Source organism: Lactuca sativa, chromosome 9 (assembly GCF_002870075.4).
Source record: "Lactuca sativa cultivar Salinas chromosome 9, Lsat_Salinas_v11, whole genome shotgun sequence".
Taxonomy (NCBI): domain Eukaryota; kingdom Viridiplantae; phylum Streptophyta; class Magnoliopsida; order Asterales; family Asteraceae; genus Lactuca; species Lactuca sativa.
The window spans coordinates 170,259,117-170,270,102 of record NC_056631.2 but is presented as its reverse complement, the minus strand read 5'-3'; the positions used below and the strand labels follow the sequence as shown (position 1 = coordinate 170,270,102).

Genomic DNA, 10,986 nt, shown 5'->3' with positions numbered 1-10,986 from the left:
GATAATCTATATAGATATCTTCTAGTCGACGTCTATTAGAAAAAGTGGTCTTTCTAGAAATATTTATTATATCTCATATTAAGAATATGAATTTACAATAAACAATATCCTTGTTGATCTAACAATAGCTACTTGTGAAAAAGGTTTGATTGCAGTCAATGTCATGAGTATGATGAGGACCATAGTTAACGACATGACTATGAGAAAATCCTTTACTACAAGTCTTGCTTTAAATGTGTAGGGATATCCATGTAATTTATTCTTTCTAGAAGAATCATTTACTCCATGTAATTTATTCTTTCTAGAAGAATCATTTACTCCTTCTAGCCTTGCTATAGGGATAAATTTTAATCAAGCCCATACTTGATTCTCATGCATGGATTACACCTCATGTTCACGACTACACTACAAGAAAAAGACTCTTTTACGACGCGCAAAACACGACGCTCTTTGATTTATGTTACACATTAGAGAGTGACATTAAAAAAGTGTCATCTCTTCAAAAAATTTAAGGATTTAGGTCGCGCATTACTGAGTACCCTTAAATTAGTGTCTCATGTAAAAATATTAAAAACACAGAAGGCACTTGTGTGTCGTTTGTGAATGTCGTTTTATATTTTTTTTAAGAAACATGCGTCTCAGAAGGAAAATGAAATCCCCAATTTTTTTAAACCCCCACCTTCTTCTCCCTCGTCTCCACCCCTCATCCACATCCACTACCTCTGATCCTTATTTTCTCTTCTAGCCTCAAACTACGGCGATGCACCTTCCTTCTCAAAGAATGCTTCATTTACCACCATCGTCCGATTATGTGAGCCCAAGGAATTGACCAAGACGAAGAAGATTATGGATCAATTGCTTCACATCATGTTTAAGGTTAAGGGTTTGAGTTAGTCGGCAACAGGTAATCGAATTTTGCCTAATATATATTTCTACTCTCAAGTTGCTTATTCGTCCGATTGGATGCATATTTACTATTAAATTTGGGGATTTTCTTTTAAAACCCCCGCTCCTCTTCTTGTTTGTAACTTAACAACCGTGAATTTGTCAAGAGTGATCGGAAGAGGAAAAATAGAAGATAGAAGAAGAAGAAGAAGAAGAAAAGCGAACAAACGGGATTTCTTGACCTGATGTGTTAATACGTGATCAGGTCTTCTGAGCGAAGAGAATATCTGAGGCTCAATTGAAGAAATATGAGTGCTTCTAGATTTATAAAGTGCGTCACAGTCGGTGATGGCCCTGTCGGGAAGACTTGTCTCTTGATTTCCTACACCAGTAACACCTTCCCCACGGTAATCATCTCTTCATCAACCGCCTTCAGTTTCTGCCCAACTAAAGCACTGTTACACACTTATTTCTCTTCGTACGTTTCTGTGGCTTCCATGGGAACGGAGGAGGATGATATGAATGAGGAAACAACGTCATCCGCTGCATGTTTGAACCCTAAATTTAAGGGATTCTATATTGAAATTCGAATCTACAACTTTGAATTTCAGTCATCTCTTTTCTCTTCTACATCTCTCCTGATTCTCTATTGAATTTTCTAGGGTTTTTAATTGAACCTACATCTTCATCTTAATCTTCTTTTCTGAAGTTAGGGCTTTTTTCTTAAGAACAACTAATTTTTTGCAGTAAGTAAACCTCTAATTTTTCTGTTTCTCATTTCCTTAGACCTCTCCCCTTTTCATCTCATATCGAGGCAAAATCAATTTCACTTTGGTGGCTTCGATTTCCTAGCACGTATTCAGTGGATATTTAGGGCTAACAAAGAAAACTGAAGCATTTAATGAGATGTAATTACTAACTTTCATTCAAGGTAACCCCTGTTATGAATAAATGTAAGAATTTATTTATCTTTTTCGCTCACCACTTGCTATCCATGTGCTGCTCTCTCATAGTTTATATCTAACAACAAAGACCTGATCAGTCTAGTTTGCTTGTTTTTTTCTTCTTCTTATAATTCTTGAATACATGCAGATTTTTTAAGACTTCCAGTTTTGTTTTTTGTTCAGTGAGATATTGGTGATGAGGCAAGTTTATCTGCACTATGGGAGAGATATCAAAGTGTCTCTGAAAAGGTATTGCGATATCAAAGCATAAACTATTTATGGATTAAAATGGGAAAATGACTTATATGGGTAAGAAAGTTTTAAAAACGTTTAAAAAAGACCATCAAAGTATTGTTTGTTTAAAAAACACAATCTAACTATATATTTGTATAGAAAACACCAAACAAGTTTACATTTTGTCAAATCTAACAGGTTGGTAACCTGCATCTGTCAGTCAAAAAAAAATTACCTGATCATTTTAAAAACTAAAATTATAAATGACATGGCATCCTTTTTTAGTCTTAAGTGGATTAATTGCAAGGGAAGATCCACTTTCTCAGCATTCTTTCTCAAAATTAGGTGGGAGTCAACACAGGACCCTCTCTAGGGTTCGTTTCTGTCCCTGTATATAGTTATTTTTGTTTAAATTGACTTATTTTAACAGTTGACGAATCTGCTCCTACTTTGGGCTAATCACACATACATCTTTTTTATGACCAAATTGCCCCTATATACAGTTTTTTTTGTTAGAATTGACTGATTTTACCAGTCAATTAAAGTGTTGTTTAGAAACTATTAGTATCCAAGACCATTTACATGCTCGTGCACAAAGACGAATTTGCCCTTGATTGTGACCAAACTGCCCCTGTATACATATTTTTTATTACTAAAAACACCCCCAATCCTAGAAAAATATGACACTTCTATACAAAAGCTAATACCAATTTCTCACTACAAATCAACTAATAAGAAAAGAAGTGGGGCAACTCTCTAAAATGACCAAAATTTGAATTGCAGTGTCACAAATTGACAATTTTTTAAAGCTATAATGAAATAATGCTTTCTTTTGTAAAATATACAAAATCCGTTTGTTGTTGTGTGCAACTAATCCACAAACATTTACATAATTCTCGGTAGTGTACTTTGCAAAGTGGTGCTGAAGTAATTTGGGCAACAAAAGTACATATAACTATATTAATATTCTCTAAATAATCATATATAATGAAATAATGGTTTGTTTTCTAAAATATACAACCCATACTGTATTTTTGATAAAAAAAAAATAAAGATTTTAAGACATTTTGTCCAAAATGCCCCTACATACTCTTTTTTTTTGGTAAAAAATTAATGATGTAATAGTTTTTTACTAAAATGCCTGTATATACTATTTAGCAGGTTTGACCCCATCTGAATTGTGATTCAGCTTAAAATTGAATGCCATTTTGACAATTTTATTGCTTTTAAGACTATTTACTGCTGAAAATATGTCAAATTTGTTACATTTTGCTGTTATAAATAGTCAAAAAATAACTAAAAGTCTACAAAGATTCAAGGTAACAGTAAATAATACTACCATTTCCAGCAGCAAATCTTCAATTGCAGGGACTAAACTTTGTCATTTTTAGCAGCAAACTTTACCAACCAACAAAAAGAGGTTAATAAAGAATCTAAATGGCATTCCATTGTAACAGCATCAAAACATGACATGCGCTTAAAACCCTCCAAAATAGCCCCTATACTCAATTGTAACAGCCCCTCTGTTGTGATTCCTTTAACTGTGACCAAATTACCCCTCTGTTGTGATTCCTTTAGATTCAAGGTAACATTGTTTTAAATGAAAAGATCATTTCATAACTTTTTTACATAAATTCTTTCTTAGCTTGTTTACATAAATTCATTTTCTATCAATTCCTTTCAAGACAAAACGAAAGAAAGCAGGAACTTATAGCCATGCAAGTAATTTCATTATTTTTCTCATTAACTATTGTACTTCCTTTGCTCTTTCTTGCATAATAATAAATAGATTCAAAGAGGAGTGGAGCCATATGACCACCTGATGCCCCAAATCAATTTATTTGAGCTGGATTTGAACGATTTACAGGGAGAAGAATAAAATCAATTGTCAAGAGGAGAGGAGACGTATGACCACCCACCTGATGCCCTAAATCGATTTATAATATGTATTTTTCAGTTAACGCTAAGTAGATGTGCAACACACTACCTAAATACGCCAACTAAGCATTACTTTTGCCAACTCAACCATTCACCTGGAGATCCGGTTACCACCGGGTCAGATTTGAACAAAAGATAAACTTCATTGGTATTTTTTGTATGACGCCTATAGTTAAAAAAGTTCACATGGAGATCCGGTTACCACAGAGGGTAAACTTCTAAGCTTATACAAATACAATGATTTGCTAAATTCAAGAAATAGCAATGCACTTTTATTTATTACTTTTATTAAAGCATCCTAGTTTAATTTGTTTCCATTATAGGATTGTATGTTTAATTTATTACTTTTATTAAAACATCCTAGTTTAATTTCTAGCTTAATGAGACATTTATTACTTTTTAGCAGAGATCGATATATATGAGCTTTTTGCTTTCAAACATTGTTGGGGAAGAAGGTTGAAACTTGTTCTTTGTGAAGGTAGTTTTTTTTCTTAATGTATTACCCTCTATATTCTTGATATTTTCCCACTTTTTAAATCTTTTATCAAATTCTCACTTTTGGATACAGAGCTTGATGAGAGAATGCGTGACCTAAATCTTTTATCAAATTCTCACTTTTGGAGGTGGCCATAAGAAAAGGTAAGCAAAGGGTAATTTGGTATAGTTCAGGTAGACAAGGAGCTGTATTTTTCACATAATTGACAAGGAGATGTTGTATCTATTCAGACTAGGCTTAGAGCAATGGTTGCAAGAGATGAGTTTAGAAGAAAAAAGAAACAAGGATGTAACTATAGTTCAGGTACTATGGATGAATTATGTTTGTAAATTATTTAAGAAAATGATTATAAACAACGGTGAATTTGTACAGATTAGTTAGCTACTTGTAGGTTGATTTGTTTTATCTTTCCATAGAATGATTATTTGTATGACATTAAATTGATGCAATGGATTCTATTTTTTGTATATGATATTTTATTTTATATTATGAAACACTAAATACAAATTTATTTTGAAAATAAGTAAATCTATAAATAATATTTTTTTTAAAACATTTAAAATTATGATACACAAAAATGTGTGTCATCTTCATTTATGACATGGCCTTTCTTGACAGGGGCTTTCTTGATACGCATTGCGTGTCATTAACACGCGCGTCGTTATGTTACGACAAGCGAATGCATGTCGTCTTCCTTTATGACAGGGCCTTTCCTTGATACGCATTGCGTGTCGTAAACGCGTGTCGTAATTGCGCGTCGTAAATGAGCGTCGTAAATGCGCGTCGTCTCTCTTTATGACAGGGCCTTCCTTGACGCGCATTTGCGCGTCGTCTGGGCCTTTTACGACGCGCAATGAGTGTCGTAAAAGGCTGTTTTCTTGTAGTGCTATATGTCATTTATCAAATTCGAGATCTGACATACCATTTTTATACTTGATGAATTTTCCAAAAACCATCAATAAAGTCTAATCAATGAGAGATTCCACATTTCTCAAGTCATAGATGATTTCTACCATTAATGCAAACAATTTGTGTTTATGAATAGCTATTATTCAAGTTTAGCGATCCCTGTTAAAACTAGTGCCAACTAGTACTACATAAGGTTATGGTTCTTGAGCTGCTTCAAGTTCCATGTACCTCCCATTTGCTTTGTCATTAGAAGCTTGTTTTCTACTAACTTGGCTTTCACAAGAATAAAAGAACCTATTCTTGGTGGGTTTGCATATAAAAATCTAAGCCACATTTAGAGTATTATACAAATATATATATTTAGTAGATTTTGGGTTTAGAAGCTTTAGTCCAACATCGGCTTCAAATCCATAAAACATTAAGTAAGATGAGGATGGAGCCTTTCCATACTAAATATTATAAAGTGTTCAATCTACTTGTTAGTTGGTATTTGTATTCAAGATACAATTAATAGTGATTGAAGTATTATCCCAAAAAGATTAAAGCATGATATTTCTACCGATTAGAAAGTAAATCATACCAAGTAAGATTTAATTTATCCATTATTATCATTAAGGCCTTAGATAGTTCTTACTAGTTTGTGTCTCAACTTTTGAAACTTTCAACAAAGATTTCATAATTATGCTTTAACACGTAAAATATAATAAAAAAATACTATAGTTGTTAATAAAGTTGATTTGGTATCTTCTGCTTAATCTCAGACATTCATTAGAAAGTAAGTCATACACCAAAGTGAATAGTTCCTTAATTATTTTCTCTACACCTTAGTGAAAATATCATTAGGAATCCTTTACATATAAATAAGGTTCACATATGTCAAATAAGCTACATTATTTGCCTTCAAATTTCCTTTCTTGAAGTTGGAATATGTGAATTCCATTTATATAACAAAGATAACAATGTCAAAGATGAGTTTGATTTAAAACAAGTTTAAGTCAAAAATGATTGTATATATAACTTGATTTTATTTATAAAATGTTGATATTTACTTTACAATTCTATTAAAAGATCTAGTCTCATAAATAGAAGTTAATTATTTCAGAATATGAATATTAACGTTATGAAAAATTATTGAGTAAATTATCAAACATTTGAATAAATTAACTGAGACATAAATTCATACATGCTAAATTAAAACATACATTGTTCCAAAACAAATATTTTTTTACATTACAAGTAATTTATGTTCAATGCTTAAATAATAAACTAAATTCCGAATTTGTATTTCCAACTTGGTTGTGCTCAGCTTGGTTATTCTTCAATAAATATTTGCAATCACTACAACAAAAATATCCTTTAATGACGCGCAAAGCATGACACTCACTGTTTTAAGATACGCATACGTGTGTGCCCTAAAACTAATGTCAGCTTTCCCAAAATGTGAAGGATTTAGGGCGCGCATTTTTGCATGCCCTAAAATTAGTGTCCCGCTTCAAATACATCCACCCTAATTCAAGGGCTTTTTGTTCAGGGCCTCACAAAAGCAAAACAAACCAGAGCATGGGTGGACGATTCACCTTCTCTTCATCAGTGTTCTCTCATATCTCCCGCTTCAAATACATCCACCCTAATTCTAGGGATTTTTGTTTAGGACCTCACAAAAGCAAAACAAACCAGAGCATGGGTGGACGATTCACCTTCGTTTGCCGGCTTCCCCACCATCATCGATATACTAGGGTTGGTCGTCCTTCGATTTCTAATTTCTCTCTAAATTATTAACCCTAATCTTGTTGTTGTATTGATTTTACTGTTATAAACTTATGATTATTAGATGGTGTATCGAAAGTGTACTAATGCCTATCGGCTCTGTCGGACCTATTTACTTTTTGACTTGTTCTTTTAACCTAAAAAACCATCGAAGTTTATGATTGGTTTTAATACCTCTTCACATAATAAGATTGTTATTAAACCGTTCTCTCTCTCCTCTCAATACATTATGGTAGATGAATTATTTTACTGATTCCTAATTTCCTTTGTACATCTACTATGTTACTTATAGCACATTAAATGATTAAAGGCTTCCTTTCTTCCATAAGTTGTGTGATGTTGTCATATACCCTGTCTTTTCTTTTCATTTTCACCTTCAGAAGAGCGTCTTCTTTGTTTTATGTAGATTCAAAAACTTTGAAAGAAGAGCAAATAGAGGAGCCATTTGAAAGTTTGAAGACTGATAAAACAGTTGGTTGGTTGTTGATGTCATAGATCCTAAAGAGCTTTCGGCTAAAATGTTGCAAAATTTAGTATGCAACTTCCTACAGTAAAAAATCTTGTACCTCTTAAATAACTGTTCTAATTGAGCCTGATTGCTTGTTTTTAATAGAAATAAGATTAACCTCAACGAGATATCACATGAGTCTGCCATGGGCCTTGTTAAAAGGGTGTTGGACATGGGTTATCTTCTAACCGAGGTATACACTAATACACCTATATACTTGAATTTAACTGTCACTAAATTCCATGAAAACCAATGAATGTAATTACAGGTTTATGTTGATATACTAGGAGATCCTGAAAAGTATATAGTTAAGCTCTCAACAAGATTCCCATCTGTTAAATTTGTGGTTGCAAAGAAAGCTGATAGTCTGTAACCAGTTGTTAATGGTGCAGGTATAGTTGCCAAGGTGAATGAATTTCAGATTGTCCAATCATCTTATATCTTCTTGGGAAATTCTTATTCTTTTTACAATATCCATCCAACAGATGATACAGTTGACAAGGGACCGAGCATTGAGAAATTGGGTCTTTGATGAAATTGCTGAAAACATGCATAGGGAGTTTGGATCTAGGTATCCTTAAGGTGAAATAATTTGGCTTCTTTCCTAAGAGTGTAATTATAATATAAAAGATAGTCTCACCCATCCAGCAAGCCCATGTGAAGTTTGAAAACTGAATTTGCATTCCTCTTACCAACCATTTCCCCAAAATTCAAATTGCCTTTCACAGTTTCATGGAACAATGGGAACCTTTTTTTAAGGTCAGGATTTATCACTTTATAATTATGTATTTTGAGTTCAATTTATATTTATATAAAACAATGAATGCCAACAAACATTTTTGAAAAAGATATATAACAACTCTATCAGAATATTGGCAGCATGACAAGTGGAGTGGCCAATTCCATGTCAAATGGAACATCATCAAAGATGTTCCAAATTGCCGATTCGAACATATTCTTTTTGAAAATAATGATAACAAACCTTTTACTCATAGCAGAGATTCACAAGAGGTGAGAAAGGACGTAAATACCCATTCGTGGATGTATGTTTAATGTGTTTGTCTTTTGATATTGGTCTAATTTTTTCAATTATTGTAACTTTGTCTTTATGAAAATTGGATAGAACACACTAAACAAATGTGTCAGCAGTACGGACAGTACCTTGGGTTCGATCATGATGAAGATTATTTTGCAACTGCTGGAGTGTCAAAGAAGATAAAAGTTTATGATTTTGATTCTCTGCTAAATGATTTTTTTGACATTCATTATCCAGCCGTTGAATGTCAAACAAATCAAAGATTAGTTGTATTTGTTGGAACAACTATATAAGAAACAATCTTGCTTCAACAGACTGTGATGGCATAGTCGAGGTATAATTTAGTAAATTTACAAAATTCTTTTATAAAATTAGAACATATGTTAATAAATAAATAAATGAATATAGATATGGGACGCTGGAACTGGTGAAGCAGTTTCTCATCATACAGAGCATGAATGGAAGACATGGTTTGTTGACTTTTCTCGAGTACATCCTATGAAGTTAGCCAGTGGAAGTGATGACTATACTGCGAAATTATGGAGTATTAATGAGGTATACCCCTTTTTACCCTTTTAGTTATATATATATATATATATATATATATATATATATATATATATATATATATATATATATATATAAATGATTGTGGTTTTTGATATATATGTTGAAGAAGATCTTGACCACAATTTTGTTGGTTTATCTGTTGCTGATGGATATATTGCATGTGGTTTACAAACTAACGAGGTATTATGCCCATGCCCCTTATTTATCTTATCATTTTGATTTTTTTTTTTTTTTTTGAAATTTTCAATTAATTTTCAGATATTTTGATAGAGTATTCGATGTATGTATGTATCTTAATCTGAATTGTATGTTTAAGTTCTTATGAGAAGTAGGTTATTCAATGGATAGAAAAAAACAACCATTGACTTCTGGAATCCCAAAAGCTATTGGGGTGTTTTCAAGTAATGTTCGGAAGCCAAATTCCCCACAAAATGAAAAGGTATTTCTATTCACCTTTTGAAAGCAATTTCCATTTCTTGTTTTAGTAATATAATGAACTTGTTTTGCAGATTAATGTTGATGATTTCATAGATTATGGAGCTTTTGATGGAAATAATGACAATTCCTTATTGCCTCAAACCGATAAAGAATCCAAAATGTGGTTTCTGTGAATGAATTTTTAGGAGATATTTGGGATTAGAAACCGGTTAAGATTGAAAACTCAATAAAAACAATTCCTTGTAGCAGCTATACAATGCGCTTTTGGTTGCACAGGAGGAAGCCCATTTGGCTCATCAACAACTTACCTCTTCAATGGTAATAGTGGAGAAATTTTGAATACTAACAACATACAATAACAGTCTTAACATACGATATTTTTTTGTAGTGTTATTTGACATGTAATGTTAGGTAACTTGTTTGACATGTGATATTTTTTTTAAATGAATTATCGTTCCTATGTATGGTATTTTATTTTGTATTATGATAATTTCAATCTGTTGTTTAATTTGAAAATTAGTAATTCTATAAAACATATACATATTTTAAAACATTTAAAATTATGACACACAAATGCGTGTCGTCTTCCTTTATGATAGGGGCTTCCTTGATACGCATTGCATGTCATAAACACGTGCGTCGTAAGGTTACAACACGTAAGTGCATGTCGTCTTCCTTTATGACAGGGCCTTCCTTGATACGCATTGCGTGTCATAACTGTGTGTCGTAAAAGCATGTCATATATGTGCTTCGTCTATAGATGCCGCGCAAAAGCACGTCATCTCTCGTTATGACAAGGCCTTCCTTGACACGCATTTGCGCGTCGTTTGAGCGTTTTACGACGCGCATTGCGCGTCATAAAAGGTTTTTTTCTAGTAGTGAATCCATTTACAAATATTATATTAACATTTAAGTACCAAGTACCTAAGTGTTATATGAAAAGTATGAGTTCTAACTAGTAGATAGTAGAAGTACTAGTCTCTTCTAGACTTTCTTCCCAAATAAGAGGTGTAAATCCACTTCCAGTGTCCAGTTTCTTCACAAAAGAAACAAGATCCATCTATGTGGGCTTTAGTAGATTTCTTGGTCTTTAAGGTGTTCGGTCCATAAAACATGGGCCTCTTAGATCACACAAGGTGATTCTTTTAGCCTTGCATTATTTCAATGATTAAACTAGCTTTAAATAAAATATCACTTTATTTATTGGAATATTGCTTAACCTGTTATATCATCAAATATACATTTAAATTATCCAAGACTT

At 32.6% G+C, this 10,986-nt stretch overlaps 1 pseudogene; it reads left to right on the top strand.

Annotated features, from left to right (window-relative positions):
- The first annotated feature begins 7,473 nt into the window (after positions 1-7,473).
- Positions 7,474-8,262, top strand: LOC111912698 (ribonuclease H2 subunit A-like; annotated as a pseudogene).
- Positions 8,263-10,986: the final 2,724 nt, after the last annotated feature.